We start from the raw sequence: 23,556 nt of genomic DNA, 5'->3' as shown, positions 1-23,556 counted from the left end.
AAAAGCACTAATATCGCGCAAAAGTTATAGTATGTATAGGAAATGTATAGCACCGCGAGGCGATTCTCAAAATGAAGTGATTCTCAAAATGAAGTGCGCACAGAAGCCTGCAGCGCAAAGAAAACGTTGTAGCGCCTGGCACTCCAACGGCACGCCGCCATATCGCTGCTGAAGTACATTACACAGAAATGTGACCTTTGACATTGGCCGGGCGAATGGGAAACAACTAATCTAGGGTTACTAATCAGCCGGTCTCCCTCACACAGGTGACTTTGACCGATGGAGTTTCTTGCACCCTACTCAGCATCCCTCTTCCGCGGCCTGTTTTTACTAGCCATTTTCGTTTCTGCTGTGGGGTATATTTGGGTGAGCCAGGGAGACAAAATAGAGACCCTCGCGTAACTGCCTTAATTCATTGGGCCTTCACCGCCACCATCCATACACGGCAAGGGAGGGACAGCACAGCCATCAGGCGTCTATTCTTCCAGGGGGCTGGCAGCAGCTGTATTGATAACTTGAAGCATTGGAGCTCAAGTTGTTTCTGCTCCGCCCTCTCCCGCGTCACGGTGGTCGAAGTACTTAACATTTATTATAATTACAATTGTTCTTTTTTAACACGCTTAATTCCAACGAGTGGTTTCTAAGCTTGGGATTCAAACCTGTGTTGCTGCATTGTTTTCAAACGCGTTGCCCCTGAGCTATTATCCTCCCTCCCCAGTAGGCCTTGAACTGGCAGACTACGCATGTTTTTTAGAGTCTGGATGAACACCGCCCTGTATGTGTTTGTTTATTTCTATGCACCCCAGACCTAAAACCTTTTAATTAGGGCTGTTCATTTCTAACCAGTTCTGTTGTTTATGGCCAGTGCCATAAACACTCCCAGTGGATTCTCATGGTGGTGCCAGTCGGTCATATTTATCATTAATGATTGATTGAATGATTGATTGATTTGGTATTTACACAAGTGTTTCAAGGTGCAACAAGACAAGGGAGGACAAAACAAATAATCCTACTAGGCCTTGTGTCATTTGGATCATGTAAGTGTGCAGCGAGAAGTGCAGGATGTGTTGTAAGCTGTATTGCCCCACGACCCCTGAATGCAGACCTTGCCCCACCCATCCCTGAAAGGAACACTTGGACACAGGTCCTGCCATATCAGGCTCCCGGCGTGCACTGCCGTGGTGCGGGAATGCCGCCTTTATTACTTAACACACGCGACGGCAGAACTTCGCCTTCTCGCCACGTGGCCACATCACATTCCTCCTTTTTCATAACAATGAAATAAACAAAAATTTCTTGAATGTAGTCAGCGTAAACTTGACGGTCTGCAACATGGAATAACCTGGTAACATACCAAATTGGAATTGGCCCAACATGGGCAACATCAGGGGCGTGCTTTCGGCCGTGTGCTTTCGAGCCTAGTCACCCATTATTTAGTCCTGGAATTTTACAGGGCACCTTTTGCTTTCGCGGCCGGGTTATCTTTTCCCACCTACCTCCTCAGTGGCATAGCTGTCTGCCCCACCTGGTGTTGGCATCTTGTCTTCCACTCTACCTTCTGATGTTAACTCCACACCTGAGGCTCCAGTCAGAGGAATTTCATCCTCTCATTCTCCTAGTCCCTCTTTCTCACCAAATCTTCGAAAAAAATAGGAGTTCCGAGTCAATTTTCTACTTCGATCAGTGGCAGTCACCATTAAACCTTTGACTTGAACCACCCCATGGGGGAGGGCTCGTAGGTGATGGATTATTTCCCTTCGGGGTGACCAGTACAGTATCTCCATTGGCTATGTCTGTTGGCTTGAGATGCCGTCAGAGATTTTCTTCATTATTATGTATTCTTCGATCCTCTGATGTCCTCTCACCATCAATAGTCCCTGCGGGCGGCCTTCTATCTCTTGGAGGAGCCCTCGGGGGGCATCTCCAGAAAAGTGCCTCTGCTGGGGCCACACCAGTGGAATGGTGGGGTGTTGGTCTGTATTCCCTCAGGAATTGGTACAGAGTTCTCCTTAGTTCATTGCCTTGACCCTGCGCTATGCGGAACACTTTGTTTAATGTTCTCATAAATCATTCTGCCTCCCCGTTGGCCCTGGGCCAGGCCAGAGTGACTCTCCAGTGTGTGATCCCGCATTCAGCCATGAATTTAGCACAGCCCTCCCCCTGAAATGGCAGCCCATTGTCCGAGAATATTATCCTGCGGAAGCTATGTGTTGCAAACATATTCTCCATGACCTGCATAACTTGGTCACATGCCGTGGACTCCACTAGCTCGACCTTGGGCTATCGAGACCATTGGTCAATCATCACCAGGAAGTGCATCCCCCTGCCCGTGGACACAAAGTCTGCGTGGACAATGTCCCACAGCTGGTTGCTGCGAGACATGAACTCTACCCTCAGCTCTTTGTTGATTGGGGCAGTAGCTTCCAGATCCACTTGGCGACATAATGGTCCGCTTTCACCACCAAGCCCGGGAGCCAGACTTTCAGCCTTAGCCTCAACTTCGTTTTGGCCGTTCCCTGATGGCCACAGTGTGCCAGCTCTATCGCCCTTCCCACTAGTGCCTGCAAAAACACTAACTGGTGCCCTCTTAAGACGAGTCCTTCAGTTGACAACCGTTTGTGTCTTACCCATCACAGCTGCTCCAGGTCCTGTTGCACCTCTTTACTCCTACGGTTAGGGTTGGACAGGAGTGTCTTCCAGTCACCACTGGTCATGGCTGCTCTGACCACCTGAAAGCACTCATCACTGCTCGAGGCATCTGCTACCTCCTGTATAGTGAGAGCAACTGGTTTGGCGGCTTCCAACGCTCAGCGAACATGTTCTTCGGCAGCTACCTGTGTTGTATTTTCATGCCCACCTCCGTTTCTCGGATGCCACGATAGGTAGTCCGCTGGATTGTGGGTTCCAGGTCTGTATTTCAGCACCACCCCGTATTCCATCAGGGCCAGCATCCATCGTTCGATCCTCGGGGCGGCTTGGACAAGGACCCTGCCTTGATGGGGAGCAACGGTTTGTGGTCAGTCACTACTGTAACAGGTTTGCCCAGTTTGCAAATCTGAAAGTGTCGACATCCCCAAAGAACGGGCAGGGCTTCCCTTTCGATCTGGGAGTAGCGTTGCTCTGTGTTGGTTAGCGCTTTGCTGGCAATTGGTCTCATCTGACCCTGCACATACTGTTGCAACAGAACTGCTCCCGGCCGACTGGGCTAGCGTCGACCATGATCTCTGACTCCTTCCACGGATCGAAAAATGCCATAGACTCCTTTCCTGTTAGTGCCTGTTTGATCATCTCAAAGGCATCCTGCTCTTTGACAGTCCACTCCCATATATTGTCCTTTCTTGTCAGCATCCTGAGGGGTTCGGAGAGAGTCACCAGGTTAGATATAAAGCGACCACAGTGCGCCACCATTCCTAAGAAGCTCCTGATTTACCGACACGTTCCCTGGCGGGCTCGCCTCCTGGATGTCACAAATTTTCTGTGGTTCCGGGGAGATGCCTTTCTCGTGAGATACGAATCTGAAGAATTCTATGATATCCTTCAGGAACTCACACTTCTCGCGATGTAGAGTGAGCCCAAGGAGCTGAATCCTCTATAGAGTCTCCTTGAGGCGTGCCATTTGTTCAGTCTCCGACGTTGTGTATATCAAAATGTAATTGCTGAGATTGATGACCCCCTCAAGACCTGCCAGAGGTCCACGTATAACATTTTAAAAAACTTCTGCTGCGGAAGAGATCCCAAAGCTTAAGCGTTTGTATTGGTAGAAGCCTTGATGGGTTGTGAAGGTGGTAATGTACCGCAAGTCCTGATGGAGCTCCAGCTAGTGTTACCCGGACTGCAGGTTAAGCTTCAAAAACACTCTTGCACCCTGTAGTTCTCACACCATGTCGTCAAGAGTCGGGGTGATGTGTCATTCCTGTTAAATAGCCACTTTGGTAACGAACATTAGTTGGCTTCTTACCATGCCGTCCTCATTCTCCCATGCCATATGATGGAGCCTGCCATAAAACTGGTCCAAGGATGCCTCCTTCTGCTTCTCACTGCACACAACAAACCTTTCATAGTCCTGATTCTCTAGTGGCAAGAAGTGTTCTTTGAGGCTGTCTTTCACTGCCTGATAGGAGTTGTCGATGGGAGTGAGGGACTTGAAAATCTTGTGAACCTCCGACCCAGCAGAGTATATGAGGGTTGCAATTTTTACCTCATCATCTGTCTCGCCGGTTGCTCTACAATACATATCCAGCTTCTCTATCCAGAGCAACCATTCTGGTCCCAGCTTCGAGGGATTGCCTGAAGTGTCAAATTCCGGCATTGGGGCCAGTGTCCCTTGTTGGTGTGGTGCCCTTCTTGCCCGAGGGGGCCTTGCAAAGCTGTGTTCGGCTCCCTGGAGGTCGTCTTCAGTGTCCATGGCTGCAGATCCCACAGGCACCCCCTTTGTACAAGAAGGCTACGATTTGCACCTGCTGGCGCACTTCCGCGATGTCTGGTGCAGTGGTTGTCAAGTACTGCTCCTGTCTAATGACCACGCCCTGGTGTGAGGCATGACAGCCCCTCCCAACATTAACTCATTAACTCGCTTTGACACCCGTGCAGAGCCTGTTAACGCAGGTTCGAATCCCGGCAGGGCCAAACTCAGCCTTTCATCCTTCCGAGGTCGATAAATGAGCACCACACACCGTGGGTAATAATAAGCAGCGCTCGGATACCTGAGGGTTTGTAGCGCTATATAAAAGCCTAATTATTATTATTATTATTTATTATTAACTCAGTGGGACCGAGAGAAATCCCAATGGATTACAAAATAGAGAAAACCAACAAAAAAATTCTTTCCTATTTTCTTTTTTTCTTTTTGAAAGGGCCCTTGTGGCTCTGTTTGTAGCCTTTGGCCCTTGTGGGTTCCAAAAAATATCCACACGGCGCACGTGCACTCCATGTGTGGAGCCGTTGCCGTTGGGTCACAAAATGGCAGTGTTTGCCTTGCCGCGATGATCTATGTATCTGACTGGTGTCGGACCAGGTTGCCAGAGAAGAAATCAATGTCGGAATACCTTTCCCCTGCTCAGCTCCATTCTGGTCGCCAATGTTGTAATCTGTATTGTCCCAGGAGCCCTGCATGCAGGCCTTACCCCACCCGTCCCTGAAAGGAACACTCGGATACAGGTCCTGCTGTAGCGGGCTCCCAGCGCGCACTGCCAAGGTGCGGGACCGCGCCCTTCATTACTTAACACGCGTGATGGAAGAACGTTGCCATCGCACCACATGACAACATCACAGAGGGGAAGTGCAAAACAGGGCAGCAAGGCTCTGAGTTAGGTGCGAGGAAGGCAGGGACTACAAGCAAGTGCTTTTAGGCCAGGCGGCAGTGCAGGGAGCCAGACAGCAGTGCCAGGATGACCAGGCAGCAGTGCAGGTGGACTGTACAGGGGGGGGGTGCCTGGTGTACTGTAGGACTCAGAGGGTACGGAGTTGCCAATCAGGGGGAGTAGGCACAGCAAGAGTATAGAGTAGCAGGGGAGAGTGAGAGAGAAGGCAGAGGAGTAAAGGAAGGTCTTGAGAAGCTTCCAGAACTTAAGGAGATCAGGATCAAATTTGAGAGGGGAAGGGAGGCCGTTCCAGAGGGGGGAAGCACCTGCAGAGGAGAAGGATCTGCCCCTCCCCCGCTCTCTGCTTGGCAAACTTTCTGAACAGAGCCGAGTAGAGGGCTCTAGAAGGAATGTACTTAGGAAGAGAGAGTTGAATAAAGTGTGGGCCAAGGTCCCAGAAAGCCTTGCAGACGATGCAGAGGGTCTTGAACGTGCTCCTTGCAGCCACCGTGGACCTGGCTGAAGTTTTTCATGCCTCCTGTGCTTTCTCAAGACCACACATTTTTTTGTTGTGGAGAGAAACATTTATATCTCAAATTGGGTAACTGGTTGGTTGTCACCAGCTAATGTTTCATAGCGCCAAGAAATGTGTGTGAAGTCACAGCAAGGAAACACAGGTGCTGATGGCTCTCCAGTGCACCATCTCAACAGTTTTACATGTAACTGAGGAGGATCCCAGCTTCATCGAGTTGGTTCCTTGGGGACGCACAAGGGGCATGGAACCTGTGTCTGCTATATTTAATTGAAAATTCTGCTTTGTTGGCACCATCATGAGAATCCATTGATATGATATGATATGATATGGTATTTGTAACGCGCCTATACACAGGTGTTTCAAGGCGCGACGAGGCAGGGAGGGGAGGAACAAGGGGAGACAGACAACGATCCTACTAGGCCAGGTGTCATTCAGATCGCGCAAGTGCAGAGGTGGGGGAGGGGGAAAAGTGCAAGGGGAAGGGAAGGGGGGGAAGTGCTGTACAAGGTAAGTGGCGTAAAGTAATAATTAAATAGGGCCAGCTGGTGGCAAGTGCAAGGTAAGTGCAGAACAAGTGCTGGGGAAGGGGGGGGCTGTAGGGATACAGAGACAGTCCCGCAGTGCAGAGGGGTTCCAGGGCATCAGTGCAAGTGGAGAGTGGCTGGGCCCAGGGCCGAGGCCGTTTAGAGAGGTCCAGTTGCAGGATCAGTGCAGTTTCAGTGAAGAATATTTAGCTGTTCAGCAGGGGAGAGGGAGAGAGAAAGCAGAAGCAACGAGGAAGGTTTTGAGGTGCTTCCGGAACCGGAGATGGTTCTCCTCGAGTTTCAGGGAGGCAGGAAGGCTGTTCCAGAGGGAGGCCCCTGCCGCGGAGAGAGATCTACCCCCAGCTTGTTGCTTCGAGAAGCGGCTGACCCTGATGGAGTTGGAGGCGGATGAGCGAAGGGCTCGGGCATTTTTGCATCAAAGTGTTAATTTGTCACACCAATTGACATGCCTTAGTTACTTTTGGGTGCGCATAGACACAAAGGACAGTATATACAGTGGCACTGTTTTTACACAGTACATCTTGGATAAACAATCACAGTCTAAGTATGTTGTTAAAAAATGACATCCCATGCTGATAGAAGCCTTGGTGCTCCAGCATCCGAATGCCTAGCCTTCCCCGCAATCTTTCCCTCCCTCTGCCTGCCCAAACTGGTCTTCTTGGCCAGTGCCTGCACCACATGGTCAGAAACCCTCATCTTCTGAGGCTCCACCAGAGCAGCCTTCCACGGGCAGCCGGCTAAGGGCCTAAGGCAAAGGGCAGCTACCTTGGGGAACTCCCATCTCCTGTTTGCCCTGTTATGCATGGGCACCCCAGCCTGGCCTCTAAAGCTGTCTGCAGCAGCTTCCAAGTAAGAGACGACGACTATTTAGTTGCAAACCCGATGATTTGTGACTCTTGATGTGAAGTTGGACGCATTAAATCTACAACCTCTGTGCTGAAACGTAGCTGCAACCTATGAATAGCCTCTGTATAGAATTTAGGTGCATCATTGAGCATAGCCAAAGTGTTTAATCTAGGTACAATTTAGGACATATCCAATGCATTGAATCTAGGTGCATTTTGAACATAGCCAATGTATTGAATCTAGGTGCATCATTGAACATTGCCAATGTGTTGAATCTAGGTGCATCATTGAGTGTAGCTAATGTATTGAATATCGGTGCATCATTGAGCGTAGCCAATGTACTGAATATAGATGCGTCATTGAGCGTAGCCAATGTATTGAATCAAGGTGCATTGAGCATAGCCAATCTATTGAATCTAGGTACAATTTAGGGCATAGCCAATGTATTGAATATAGGTGCATTTTGAGCATAGCCAATGTATTGAATATAGGTGCATCATTGAGTGTAGCCAATGTATGGCCTCTAGGTGCATCGTTGAGTGTAGCCAAGGTACTGAATATAGGTGCATAATTGAGCAGAGCCAATGTACTGAATGTAGGTGCATCATTGAGTGTAGCCAATGTACTGATTATAGGTGCATCATTGAGCATAGCCAATGTATTGAATCTAGGTACATCATTGAGCATAGCCAATGTATTGAATCTAGGTACAATTTAGAGCATTGCCAATGTATTAAATCTATGTGTATTGTGAGAGCAGCCAATATATTAAATCTAAGTGCATCATTGAGTGTAACCAATGTATTGAATATAGGTGCATCATTGAGCATAGCCAATGTATTGAGTATAAGTGCATCATTGACCGTAACCAATGTGTTGACTCCTGGTGCATTATTTAGCATAGCAAATTTGGGGAATCTAGGTGCATCAATGAACGTAGCTCATGTGTTGAATCTCGGTACAACTTAGAGCATAGCCAATGTTTTAAATCTAAGTGCATTTTGAGCGCAGCCAATGTTTTAAATCTCGATGCATCATTGAGCGCAGCCAATGTATCGAATCTAGGTGCATTATTGAGCATAGACAATGCATTGAATCTAGATGCATCATTGAGCATGGCCAATGTGTTGAATCTAAGTGCATCATTGAGCACAGGCAATGTGTTGAATATAGGTACAATTTAGAGCATAGCCAATGTATTGAATCTAGGTACAATTTAGAGCATTGCCAATGTATTAAATCTATGTGAATCTAGGTGCATCGTTGAACATAGCTAATGGGGCTCATTACGGGTCCGGCTGTAACTGTGCCGGTGCTACCGGCAGGTTTGCCGTCAGACCCTTAAATATTTACTGGTGCCTGACTTCCTGGTGCCACCGGGAGATTACAACCAAAGCGGCCCGGAAAGTCAGGTGCCGGCAAAATGTTGTTCCCCATTCCCATGCCAATGCTTCTGTGACGGGTCTGCCTACTGTAGCTGCTGTGCCCGGCAGGGTCTGACCTGTTGGGCATGGCAGCTCCGGCAGGCAGACCTGTAATATTCCGGTCTGGAAATAACGGTGCCGGTAAGCTTGCGGCACCCTTGTTTCCGGACCAGCAGGGTCTGAATGAAGCACAATGTATTTAATCTGGGTACAATTTATAGCATAGCCAATGCATTGAATCTAGGTGCATCATTGAGCATAGCCAATGTGTTAAATCTAGGTGTATCATTGAGTGTAGCCAATGTATTGAATCTAGGTGCATCATTGAGCATAGCCAATGTATTCAATCTAGGTGCATTGATCGTAGCGAATGTATTGAATCTACGTACAATTTAGAGCATTGCCAATATATCGAATCTAGGTGTATTTTGAGAGCAGCCAATGTATTATATCTAGGTGCATCATTGAATGTAACCAATGTAATGAATCTTGGTGCATCATTGAGCGTAGCCAATGTATTGAGTATAGGTGCATCATTTACCCCACCCGGCCCCCTGTTCTTAAACATAGCTCGTATAAGGTGTCTCACCATGAGCTAGTTGCCTCTCTTCAATCTCGGGGTGGTCAGGATGTCCCCTGCACCCTGGCTATGCTGGATGCCTCTTTTACAGCAGTCCCTGACCTGCTGGCCCCCCTTAGACCATGCAAACAAAAAAGCCACTCCTCAGAGCCATGGTTCTCTGATGAACTCAGGGCCGGAAAATTGCTATGCAGACAAGCGGAGAGAAAGTGGCGAGCTAACTATTCTATCGAAGCTAAATCTGTTTTTCGCCATTCCCTGATAGCCTACCAGAAAGCAATTATCAATGCCAAAACAGCTTTTTCTAGTTGCAAGGTGGAAAGGGTAGTCAACCAACCAAAGGCTCTGTTTGAATTGGTCCAATCTTTATCTACTCCTACCAAGGCAGGTCCTCATGTGCCGCCCTCACAGGGCCTTTGTGACTCGTTCTCCTCCTTTTTCCACACTAAGATCATGAACATTCGTGAAGATATCTCTGACGTGGTGGGTCAGCCGGATGTTGGTGTCACCCCTGGTGTTTCTCCTCCACTCAACTCTATCTGATTCACTTTTCCTTCTTTTTCTGACCAAGACATACTCAAGGCTGTCCACTACCTCAAATCAGCTTCTCCTGCTGATGCCATTCCTTTGGCCCTTCTGAAGGAAATCTTGGGTGGCTTGATCTCCCAAATCACTACAGCAGTGAATGCCTCATTTCATGATGGGGTTATTCCTAACACTCTGCAGCACGCCCTGGTGATCCCTTTGTTGAAGAAACCCTCTCTAGATCCTGAGGTGCTTGACACCTTTCATCCTATCTCCCTCCTGCCATTCCTTATAATGGTATTGGAGGCGTTGGTTTCTCCTCTGCTTTCCACCTTTTTGGAGTGCTCTGGGTTTTCTGACTCTTTCCATTATGGATTTCGGCCTGGGAGAGGCACAGAATCAGTCCTGAACTCTGTGCTGGATGACCTAGCCCACCTGGTGGATCAGGGTGGTGTCAGAGCAGCTCTTTCATTAGATCTTTCAGCTGCTTTTAACACGGTTGATCACCCCGCTCTGATCTCCCGTCTCTCTGCAGCAGGTCTTTCTGGCCAAGTTCTGGGGTGGTTCTCGGCCTTCCTGGCCGATCGCTCCGAGTCAGTTTCTCTTCTGCCATTCCTCTCCAAACCAGTACTGCTGTCCTGCAGAGTCCCTCAGGGATCTGTTCTTTCTCCTATACTATTCAATATTTATATTAGGCCCCTTCTGCTTGGTTATCCTATCCTATGGTTTCCGCTATTACTCCGACACGGCTGCACGGTTTAGGAGGTGTCTCGAGGACCTGGGTGCCTGGATGGCGACCAATTGGTTAAAGTTAAATGGCAACAAAACTGAGGTTCTTGTTGTTGGAACCACCTCTCCTTCCTCTTTCTGGACAACTGATTTTTGGTCTGTCTCCCTTGTTCCTTTCCCTCTGCCATAACCCTCAGTTAGGAATCTGGGGGTAAAAATCACTTCATCCCTCTCTATGGTTGAGCAGGTTGTGGCGGTCTGTAAGACTGCCCACTTTAAGTTACGTATCCTTCGGAAAGTTCTTCCTTTTATCCCCGTTAAGTGTCAAGCTCTTGTGGTGGCCACACTTGTCCCGAGTACGGTGGACTACTGCAGCTTACTCTACCTAGCACAGCCTTGTTTTCTCATCAATCGGCTAAAGCTACTTCAGAATGCTTGATTGATTGATTGATATTTTATTTATATTGCGCTCATACACAAGTGTATCAATGCTGCGGCCAGGGCCATTCTCAGCCCCCCGGTTGGCGCCCATTTGTCTCCTCTGGGGTGACAGCTCCACTGGCTGCCTATTGAGAAACAGATTCTTTTCAAATCTATGTGTATCATTCATCGTGTTATCTATGGGTTAGGGGCAGAACATTTACAGGCAAAGTTCCCTCACTATGTGCCTGCTCGTTGTCGTTGATCTGAATCTGCCCTCCAGGTGCCTGTTCCCCATATCAGACTATCCTGTATGGGCAGTCCTGCTTACTCGGTGGCCACTGCAAAGGCCTGGAATGCCCTCCCCTACTCGCTCCATGCAACGGTAGACCATCTCAGTTTCCGCTGGTCATTGAAAACTCTTACATTTTAAGCCCCTTTGTATAAAAATTGCTGTCTCCGGCTGCCAGCGCCAAGATGCCTTTGGGCGAACGTGCGCTTAACAATTATATGTAACGTAACAAACATAACATTGAGCGTAGCCAATGTGTTAAATCCTGGTGCATTATTGAGCATAGTCAATTTGCTGAATCTATGTGCATCATTGAACGTAGCACATGTGTTGAATCTAGGTACAATTTAGAACAAATCCCAATGCTTGTGTTGCCCATCGCACACCTATCTGGTATCTTTATTTTGGGGGATCTGATTGGAAATTAGTGGGGTGCTGGGGAGAAAAACAACCTTGACACTGGGTTGTGTTAACCTATGTAGAACCAACAGATGTCCACACTCTTGTGGAACTCTCCCGTCCCCTACACACCCTTTCAATTGTAAATACAATCAATACTCAATAGTCTTGAATAGTAGCTTATTAGAAAACAAAGTAAATACTTTGATAACCGATTATATCAAAAAATAATCAATTTATTTTTGCTGTGAATCACATGCTGCTAATTAACATTTCAATACATCAAGTTGTTGGCTTCTGTATTGGTGTAGTTTGGTGTAACGTAACAAACATAACATTGAGCGTAGCAAATGTGTTAAATCCTGGTGCATTATTGAGCATAGTCAATTTGCTGAATCTAGGTGCATCATTGAACGTAGCACATGTGTTGAATCTAGGTACAATTTAGAACAAATCCCAATGCTTGTGTTGCCCATTGCACACCTATCTGGTATCTTTATTTTGGGGATCTGATTGGAAATTAGTGGGGTGCCGGGGAGAAAAACAACCTTGACACTGGGTTGTGTTAACCTATGTAGAACCAACAGATGTCCACACTCTTCTCCCGTCCCCTACACACGCTTTCAATTGTAAATACAATCAATACTCAATAGTCTTGAATAGTAGCTTATTAGAAAACAAAGTAAATACTTTGATAACCGATTATATCAAAAAATAATCAATTTATTTTTGCTGTGAATCACATGCTGCTAATTAACATTTCAATACATCAAGTTGTTGGCTTCTGTATTGGTGTAGTTTCAAAATTTCATACAGTGTATAAATGTTCACTTTCACAGTAAGTTGAATCACACTTTCAGCACATTATTCCTCAAGGTTAAACAATATACTTATCACACTTTCCTCACTTATGTACAGAGATGCCTAAAACATATGCTGTTTATGGAAAGTGTTATTGTATAGTACTCGACATGTATCGGGGCTTTGTTGTATCCCCTTCTTCAAGAGTTGTTTACCCTCTTTTGTCCTTTTTTCTCATTCACCTACAATATATAATATAACAATAAGATCTTGTTCTTAAGGTTAACTAATTTCTGTCATGTTATCTTGAATCACTGTTTCAGTAATAATCACCTGGATGTCCAATTCTTATAGACTTTTCAATTTAAACCAAAGGGTTCACAATTGGTAAGCTACCTATAAAAACAATGAAATGGGCTAATTGTAAAAAGAGAGGATTGTCCTGAATTATCACTTAGGCTTTAAAAAATCAATCAATAAAAATGCTTGTACACTATATACATCTAAATTTACCTTTCAACTCCTAATGTAGGATGTTTCTTCATAGGGTGAGTAGTGTGGCAGTTATCTGGTTAGATTGCCCCGCGATTGGTTGTGACGTCAACATGGACGTACTCACATCATGCGCTTAAATTACGAGTCCAAAATACAAGGACTATTCAGGCATAGCATCAACTGATGTTGACATTCGATCCACAGCATTGGTAGGAGAATACCTATCTACACAACCGATTGACCCAAGTCAGCGTGGACGTATCTACGTCATGCGCTCATGTTGCAAACACCATGACGGCATCACGCCATGACGTGATGACATCACAAGATAAATAGTGGCCATTTTGACAGACTCATTACGAGCAGCGCCAGACGCAGCGACGACTCCAAGAGCTTCTACAGTTAACTGAGGTAAGAGGGTTATGAGAATCTAGATACTAATGGTGATTGGGTAGTGAAATGAGAAAACCAACATTTTCTCTAATGTCTGTCTTGTAGAAAAACCACCATATGGACACATATGTGAGGAGTGATTACACCAAAGTTTTTACAGCAACCAGTTCTCATGAAGAATGGTGAGACCATTTGTTTATACCTTTAAATGTGACAATGAACTTAGGTGTGCTAGTAACAATAAGGCACTACCTATCGCTTGAAAAATATGACATTAGAATATATAGCAAATGCGCATATTCATGTGTCTTACAGATGTGACTTTAGGATTTATCCAGCATAGAAGCATACCGATCACGGGGCAATCTAACCAGATAACTGCCACACTACTCATCCTATGAAGAAGCATCCTACATTAGGAGTTGAAAGGTACATTTAGATGTATATAGTTGTTAAGTAGTGAACCTGAGACAAGAAAATGTTCAACAAAAAGGTTTATTACACAGCTCACCAGTTTCACGCTGTAGTATACCAAAACAAATTACGTGACTTTCTTCCTTCAAATAAAACAGCTTACAGTTCGTAGCAGGACCGAGCGTGGTCTGCGCCAGCCTGTTTTTAAGTAAATGTCCCAAATTCCCTTTAGGGAGTTTACCAGGCTCGTGGTTGCAGGCTTTTCCGAGTTTCGGAAGTCGGAAGAAAATAAAACAACACAACACCCAGTGTTCCTCCTCACGCTCCTTACGGATCCTTCCCCGTCAAACGTTTTCCTCCACTGCATCGCTGACCTGGGCCGTGGAACAGGTAGGGCGCCCTCCGGCCGTTCTTTCTCTCCTCCCTAGTATGGCCACTGGTACTCTGGACCGGTCTCGCTCCACTCTGGGGCCTCTCCGTCAGCCTCCTTCCACTCCTGCAAAACAAGACCCCCTCTGAGCGGTTTGGTGATGCATTCTGGGATATGGAGTTCGTACGTGTTTTATTTCACATGATTCACTCAAGGGCAGCATTATTTTATCCGTTGGCTTACACCCCTCTCTGCTGTTCTGTTCCGTACCCTCCCTTCGCACAGTAACTCAGGTGGCTGCCACTTCTACACCCTCACATACTCCCCCAAAGAGCCATGCCGTTCGGGCATGTCCATGGCTCGGGTTAAGTAATCAGCCACCAACTGATACTTTCCAGGCTTGTGTACAGTTGTGAAGTTGTATGGTTGTAGAGTCAAAAACCATTTTAGGACTCGATGGTTGGAGTCCTTCTGGGTAGCCAACCACTTCAGAGGGGCATGATCAGTAAAGAGGGTAAAACGCCTCCTTAGGGACTCCACCGCCCACTTGATTGCCAGGCATTCCTTCTCCAGGGTGGAGTATGGGATCTCATGGGGAAGGAGTTTCCTACTTATGAAGGCGATAGGGCACAGGTTTTCCTCCGTCCCCTGTGATAGGACTGCTCCCATCCCACATCCCGAGGCGTCCGCCTGTAAGTAGAATTCTTTTGTAAAGTCAGGACAGTGGAATACATGCTGAGTTGAGATCATCCGTACCAATGTTTGAAAAGCCTGTTTTACCTCCGTGGTGATCTGCAGGGGACGGTTGGTTTTCAGTGCGTCCGTGAGGGGCCCCGCTATGGTCGACAAATGGGGCAGGAACCTTCTATAGTATCCCACAAATCCTAGAAGGCTCAGATTTCTTTTCTGGTTTCAGTCATTCGCAGCTTTTTGTAGGGCTTGGATTTTGTCCAATAGGGGAGTTATTACACGCCCCCCTACGGCATACCCCAGGTATTTGGTAGTCTGGGCTGCCAGTTTAGATTTTTTTTGGGTTAATGTGTAAACCTGCTTCTTTTAATGTCTGTATTACTCTGATCAAATGTGACAAATGTACGTTAAATGTATTGCTGTAAATTACAATATCGTCCAAATAGGCATCCGCATATTGTTCATGTGGTCGTAATATTTTGTCCATTAGGGCTTGAAATGTGGCTGGGGCTCCATGTAGCCCAAAGGGTAAAACTGTGCATTGATATAAGCCCTGGGGTATTGCAAAGGCTGTTTTCTCTTGATCGGCAGGCTTGAGGGGAATTTGCCAATACCCTTTTGTTAAATCCAGGGTGCTCAGGAAGGCGGCGGAACCCAGTCTTTCTATGAGCTCGTCGATCCTGGGCATTGGATATGCTTCATATCGGGAGATGGCATTCAACTGCCAGAAGTCCATACAGAACCTGGTGGTACCAGCTGGTTTTGGTACTAGGACTACTGGGGAACACCATGCGCTTTTTGAAGGCACAAAGGTTCCCAGGGTCAGCATGTTTTCTATCTCCTTGGCGATCTCACCACGTTTTGACTCTGGAATTCGGTACGGCCTAAGACATACTATTTTTCCATTCTCCGTGGGTATGGAATGGGTAGCCATATGTGTTGGGCAGGGAATGCCTGAAAATGTCCCAGCTACTGTTTTTAAGGTATCAAACAATTCAGTTCTTTGGGTCTCACTCAATTGTTCCCCTACTTGCACATCTAATAGGCTACTATGGCTGTTCGGAACCATTTGTTCTGGGACCGACATATCCGATAGTGCCGAACATAGCACACTCCGGGTTCCTTCTTTCCACAACTTGAGTAGATTGATATGATAGTTCTGATATTTGTTTTTCCGTTCAGGTTGTTCCACCTCATAGTTCACCGGCCCCAGGATTTTGGTTATCTGATAAGGGCTGTGCCATTAAGCCAGCATTTTGTTCATGTGGGTAGGCAGTAGCACCAGAACTTTAACCCTATCTTAAACGATCTAGGTCTACTTCCTTGATCATAGTATTTTTCTTGTTTTTCTTGGGCCCTACCCAGGTTTTCTTGAGCATAGTCTTTCAGCTTTCCCAGTTGCTCCCTCAGGTCACTGACATATTCTGTCAGGGACTTTTCTTCTTGTAGTTCCCAGGTGTCCTTTAGCAATCTCAACACTGACTTGGGTTGTCTACCAAACAACAACTCAAAAGGTTAGTATCCCGTTGATGATTGCGGAGTATCCCTCAGAACCATTAATACCCATGGCAAAACCCTCTCCCACCACAATCCGGTGGGACTGGTGGCTTTTCTTATCATCTGTTTAATTGTTTTATTGTAGCGTTCCACCAGCCCATCTGTTTGTGGGTGGTACACTGAGGTTTTCAAGTGATTTATTCCTAGGGTTTTGCACACCTCCTTCATCACCACCGACATGAAATTGCTTCCTTGGTCTGTTACTATTTCCATGGGTATTCCTACTCGAGCAAAGAAAGGTAATAGGACATCGCACACTTTCCTCGCTGAGGTTCCTCTTAAAGGGAAAGCTTCGGGATACCTGGTGGCGTAGTCCACTATCACCAGGAGGAACCGGAACCCTCGACTGGAGGGTTCTAATGGCCCTACAATGTCCATTCCTATCCTCTGGAAGGGTTCCTTGATCTGGGGCATTCGTTGAAGTGGTGCTCGGGCCGGTATGTGGTTGCTCTTTTTCTGACAAATGACGCACTCCTGGCAATATCTGGCTATGTCTGCATATATCCCAGGCCAGTAGAAGTCTTGTAGTACCCTTTTCCCCGTCATGTTTTCTGCTAAGTGGCCCCCTGTTGAGTGATCATGAGCTAGTTGAATCAGCGTCTTCCGATATGACTGGGGAACCAACAATTGTTCTTTCTCTCGGTTGTCTGAGCCTCGGGTTACCCTATAATATAGCCCCTGATTCTCCTTGAAGAATGGAGTCGTAACCGGGTTTTCTCTTGTGGGTAAGGTTTGCGCTCACGTGCCCTTTTTAGTGTTTCGTCCAGACCTGCTTCCATCCTGAAGGAGGCAAGCTGGTCCCCCACTTACCAGTCTATGAGTGCAATATCCATTTTTTTTTTCTTCATTCAATTTAGCCTTCCTTTTCTGGGTCCTGGAGGCCTTCTCTCTTATGTCCCATCCTCTGATCTCCGTTTGGGAAAAAGAGGCTTCTTGTAACCATTTATCAAAATCTGGAATATCTGTCCCTATTAGGACGGGAGCTGGTATGGTGGGAATGATGGCTAGTTTAACCGGTATTTCCTTACCATGTACCCCTATCACAACGTCTCTAGCAGGGTACCCTTTTATATCCCCAAGTACACATTTAATGTCAATAGTTCTCACCTGTCTTGGGTCTGGTCCACTCACATGTGGTTGGATGGCCGTCTATCTGCTGCTGCTATCCATCATGGCTTGTTGGGGATGGTCATCCACTGTTACTTCAATCACGTATGGCAGTTTCTTCCGCTGTCCATGAGGTTGTAATGTTCCAATCTCCATGGGTTCTGCTTTGTTTCTCTTGGCACAGAACCTGGCAATGTGCCCCCATTCCCCGCATTCAAAGCATTAGGGTGCCTGCCCTTTCAGTGTGCCGGTTCCGTGTTTGGGCTTAAACTCGGTTCTGTTCCGTGGCTCTTGCGTACCTCCCCGGGGATTACTGCGCAATGAGGGAGTTTCAGGGTGATACCTTGCCGGCAGGGCCATAAAGGTGCATGGTGTCCTGACTTTTTGGTATGCTGTGGCCACATCTATGGCTTCCGACAGGGTCAGGTGATGATGTTGCCTTACCCACCGTTGGAGGGCATCGATGAATTGCTCCATCATTACCTTCTCTTTGAACTGCCCAATCGTGGTAGTAGGTTGCAGCCACTTCTCCGCGAAGTCTTGTACTTGATAAAGCATCTGTCTTGGGCTTTCACCGGGTTTTAGTCATGTTTCTCGAAACTGGAGCCTATAGGCTTCCTCGTCCATCCCTAGCCTCTCCAGTACTGACTTCTTGATGTCTGCATACGGTGTGTCCCTGACAGGGTTGGCCACCTGATAAGCTCTTTGTATTACTCCAGTGAGTAGTGGGTCCAAGAAGAAGGGCCATCTGTCCTGTGGCCATTGTGCTGCCCGGGCTAGTCGTTCGAAATACACAAAGAAAAAACTGGGTTCGTCCCCCGCCTGGTACTTTTGTAGCACGGTAGGCGGAATGGCTGGATGAGCTTGATGTGCCACTACTGACTCCCCAAAAATTCTCAAGGCCTCCCTGCCCTGCTCTTGAGCGGCAGTTTGCACTTGAAGTGCCTGTTGTAGGGCTTGTCTGTCCGCTTGGGCCTGATGGCCTTGCACCTGCACCAGTTGTTTCAACTGCTGTTGCCCTTCAGCCACGGCTTTTAAGACTGCCTCAATTCGGTTGGGTAGACGTGTTGCCTCATGATCCCACCGCTGCCACCACTGTTAAGTAGTGAACCCGAGACAAGAAAATGTTCAACAAAAAGGTTTATTACACAGCTCCCCATTTTCATGCTGTAGTATACCAAAACAAATTATGTGACTTCCTTCCTTCAAATAAAACAGCTTACAGTTTGTAGCAGGACCGAGCGTGGTCTGCGCCAGCCCGTTTTTAAGTAAATGTCCCAAATTCCCTTTAGGGAGTTTACCAGGCTCGTGGTTGCAGGCTTTTCCGAGTTTCATCCCACTGGCCTGCCCGGCTTCGGAAGTTGAAGAAAATAAAACAACACAACACCCAGTGTTCCTCCTCACACTCCTTACAGATCCTTTCCCATCAAATGTTTTCCTCCGCTGCGTCGCTGACCTGGCCCTTCGATCGGGTAGGGCGTTCTCCGGTGGTTCTTTCTCTCCACCCTAGTATGCCCACTGGTACTCGGGACCGGCCTCGCTCCACTCCGGGGCCTCTCTGTCAGCCTCCTTCCACTCCTGCAAAACAAGACCCCCTCTGAGCGGTTTGGTGAGGCTTTCTGGGACATGGAGTTCGTATGTGTTTTATTTCACATGATTCACTCAAGGGCAGCATTATTTTATCCGTTGGCTTACACCCCTCTCTGCTGTTCTGTTCCGTAGCCTCCCTTTGCACAGTAGCTTGGGTGGCTGCCACTTCTACACCCTCACAATAGTGTACAAGCATGTTTAGTGATTGATTTTTTTTTAAAGCCTAAGTGATAATTCAGGACAATCCTCTCTTTTTACAATTAGCCCATTTCATTGTTTTCATAGGTTGCTTACCAATGTGAACCCTTTGGTTTAAATTGAAAAGACTATAATCTTAGTGGACATCCAGAAAGGAGAAAAAGCATCGGACATCCAGGTGATTATTACTGAAACAGGGATTCAAGATAACATGACAGAAATTAGTTAACCTTAAGAACAAGATCTGATTGTTATATTATTTATTGTAGGTGAATGAGAAAAAAGGACAAAAGAGGATAAACAACTCTTGAAGAAGGGGATACAACAAAGCCCCGAAACATGTTGATTACTATACAATAACACTTTCCATAAACAGCATATGTTTTAGGCATCTCTGTACATAAGTGAGGAAAGTGTCATAAGTATATTGTTTACCCACAAGGAATATTGTGCTAAAAGTGTGATTCAATTTACTGTGAAAGTGAAAATGTATACACTGTATGAAATTTTGAAACTATACCAACACAGAAGCCAACTACTTGATGTATTGAAATGTTAATTAGTAGCATGTTATTCACAGTAAAATTAAATTGATTATTTTTTAATATAATCGGTTTCCAAAGTATTAATTTATACATTGTTTTCTAATAAGCTACTGTTCAAGACTATTGAATATTGATTGTATTGAAAGAGTGTGCAGGGGACGGGAGTGTTCCACAAGAGTGTGGACATCTGTTGGTTCTACACAATTTAGAACAAAGCCAACGCATTAAATCTAGGTGGATTTTGAGCTCAGCCAATGTTTTAATTCTCGGTGCATCATTGAGTGTAGCCAATGTATCGAATCTCGGTGCATCATTCAGCATAGCCAATGTGTTTAATACAAGTACGATTTAGAGCATAGCTAATGTTTTGGATATAGGTGCATTCTGAGCACAGCCAATGTATTAAATCGAGGTACCTCATTGAGCGTAGCAAATGTATGGAATCTAGGTGCAACATTGAGCACAGCCAATGTGTTGAATCTAGGTGCATTATGAACGCAGCCAATTTATTATATCTAGGTGCATCATTGAATGTAGCCAATGTATTTATTATAGGTGCATCATTGAGCAATACCAATGTATTGAATCTGGGTGTATCATTGAGCATAGCCAATGTGTTTAATCTAAGGAATTTAGAGCATAACTAATGTATAGAATCTAGGCGCATTTTGAGTGCAGCCAATGTAATAAATCTAGGTGCATCATTGAGTGTAGCCAATGTTTTGAATATAGTTGCTTCATTGAGCATAGCTAATGTATTGAAAATAGGTGCATCATTGAGCACAGCCAATGTATTCAATCTAGGTGCATCATTGAGTGTAGCCAATGTACTGAATTTAGATGCATGTCAACCATAGCCACTAGGCTGAATATGATACAACTGCTCTCTGAATCTTGCCACTTTGCTGAAAGCTAGCTGCACTCTGAAGTTTGCCATTGTACTAACCACTCCTGCTCCTTACTCCTCTCTTGCATACCTCCCATTTACAAAACATTGCCTAAGGGTCAGTCATACCACCCACAAAGCACACAAACCACACACCTGCTTCAACAAACAACCACAAACAACAAACAACCCAGACACTACCCCTTCAGACACAACAGGCCAGTGCACACAATCAAAGCACACTCAGAGAAGTCAAAGTGCACAGATGCCAGTTTCTCCTGGTTCTGCAAACATCAACAGAAGCGCCCAGCCTCTATCCTATGCCTCTTCACCTCACTAACCTTTCCGCCCTCTTTCTTACAGAGCCACGTTAGCGCCTGGAGATCATGCAATGGTACCGGTGTGCAGTATAAGTCATCATAACACTACTCCCACTGCTACATATCTGCACCCCAATTCAACATTGAGCCTGCACCCACTCCTCGTCATTGAGTCTGCACCCACTCCTTGTCCCAGTACCCTGACAGATCTCGGCCCCCCAAATCTATATTGTGCCTGCACCTACTCCTAGTCATTGAGCATGAACCCACTCCTTGTCCCAGTACCCGTACTGATCTGTGCCTGATTCTCAATTGAGCCTGCACACACTCCACGTCATTGAGCCTTCCCCTACTCCTTGTCACTGTAGCCCGACAGATCTGTGCCCCCAATTCACTCCACACCCACTGTACTTGCCTTAACAAGGTGCCACCTAACATACATTCAACCCAAACACACATTACCCAATGCACACATGTATGTAGCATAATACTGGCACCAGCTTTTGGATGAAATGTGTAATGTCTGAGTGAAATCATTTAGAATCAGCTTGCTGTAGAGGTCCATGATGAAGCTCCAGCTCACATTAGTATGTAATCTCCATTCTCTTGTCATTTTCCTACAACACGCTCTGGACAACCGGTTACTGGCCCTCATTACAACCCCGGCACTAAACCATGGCGCTATTAGCACCATGGTTGGTGCCGGTGTTGTAACGAGTCTGCCATGGTGGAATGGGGAAATACCGCCCCATTCCAAGGTTGGCGGGGCAGTATTTCCCCATTTCACCATGGCCCTTCCCCATTCCCATTTTCACCCCAAAGGGCTCAATGGGACTGGGGAAGGCGCTAAGTACGGTACCGCAAATTGCGGTACCGTAATTAGCACCAAGGTCCCATTGCGGCGCCCTACTTTAACGGCTGGTAAAACCAGCCGTTAAGGTCGGGTCCCGCAAAGGGACTTCGTAATCAGGCGTTAAGGGTTTAACGGCGCCGACACATTTTACGGCACCGTTAAACCCTTAACGCCAGGGTCGTAATGACCCCCACTGTATGTTTCCTCCTTACCCCTTGCACTGAGGAACACATCAAGCAGACTCTCACTGCCGTACCAATCTTGTTGGCTGGAGAACACACCAGTATGCTGGCCCACACTCAGGATCACTTGTGAAAAGATTAAAGTCACAAACCCAACGGAAATGGATCCCCACACCCATTCATAGACACTAGAAAGTTCACAGCAGCTTGGAGGTCTTGATCAGACCGACGAGGTGTCCGCCTTACAATGCATGTAAATGCAAGTACACTTGCCAGCTATGCAGCTTGTTCACCTATGGCCCAGCTTAGTGTTGAACACTTACATTCCTCAACCCATCTGGCCTGCGACTTCCATAAACAACATCTTGAGGAATTAATCATCCAACATCATCACGTGGAAGCAGTGCTGGTGGTTCGATGTCAATCACCTCTTCCTTGGCTTCCGCTTGGTCACACTCAGCTGCACAACAACTGACAAGCACACTGCGGTCATTTGGGCTTTAGGTCACATAGTCCTTATGTCAGATGGAGAGGCCATTGAATCAAACATCCATTTTGTTCATCCACAATGCATCAAAGCCATATCTGTTGTGGAATTGTGAGCACATCCATATGGACACGTAAGAGGAAAAGTGCTCTGGCAGCACAAAGGAACACTATGTAGACGAAATAGCTATCTGGAGAAGTGAATGGGCAGATGTGAACGAGCAGTCTCTAGAATCCTCAAAAAACCCTGCTTTGGAGAACATATGGGCAGACACCTAAACAAGTGTGTACCCTGTGAAGGTATCATGAAGAAGACACAAACAACTGAATAAAATGTTAAGATACGTACTTTGATTAACTAAAAAGGAGGGTTGGATAAAGGCCTAACTTGCCTTATGCTAAGGTGGGATTTCCGTACCTAAATAAAACTAATAATAGTCTGTATCAGGAAATCAAAAGCAAATATCTGTCTGTGTCCACAACCTATACTTGCCCTCACATCTAACTGTATACAATGTGTAGGAATGTCCGCATCAAATGATAAGTGTTCAAAATAAAAGTTCAGAGCTTCTTCCAGCTCTTAGGTGGAAAAAGGCATTTCACTTCCCCAGAGTTCAAATAGTTAACTTTACAAAAGAGGGGTTCCCTTCTCCTAGCTTTCAAGTCTTCCAATGTTTCAAAATAACACAATTCCTTGCGCTATTTCCCAGCTCTCTTGGTTTGATTACCTTTCACCAATTTATAAAGTTCAGTTAAACAACTTCAGTTCACACAGGTTTCCTTGGTTTAATCACAATGTGACTTTTCCGTAGGTGGATGTATTCGGTCTAGGCACAGCTGTCAAACCACATGGTCCACCTATCACAGGTAACGCAACCGACACACCTTAGTTGGATCTGTTTCTTAGGTGTCTTGCCACAGTTTCAGCTTCACAGTGGGGCTTGACTTAGTATCCTTTCAGTTGTCCTTGAAACGTTATCATCGCTTGTTAGTCACCATTCACTTATTTAGTCGTTTTCACTTGAAAGACCAACATAGGCTTCCCAATATACTTTCCTACTAGGAAACTCAATT

The sequence above is a fragment of the Ambystoma mexicanum genome, chromosome 4q, assembly GCF_040938575.1.
Source record: "Ambystoma mexicanum isolate Mex_15411 chromosome 4q, UKY_AmexF1_1, whole genome shotgun sequence".
Lineage (NCBI taxonomy): Eukaryota > Metazoa > Chordata > Amphibia > Caudata > Ambystomatidae > Ambystoma > Ambystoma mexicanum.
The sequence above is the reverse complement of the archived record's forward strand: the minus strand, read 5'-3'. Positions refer to the sequence as shown.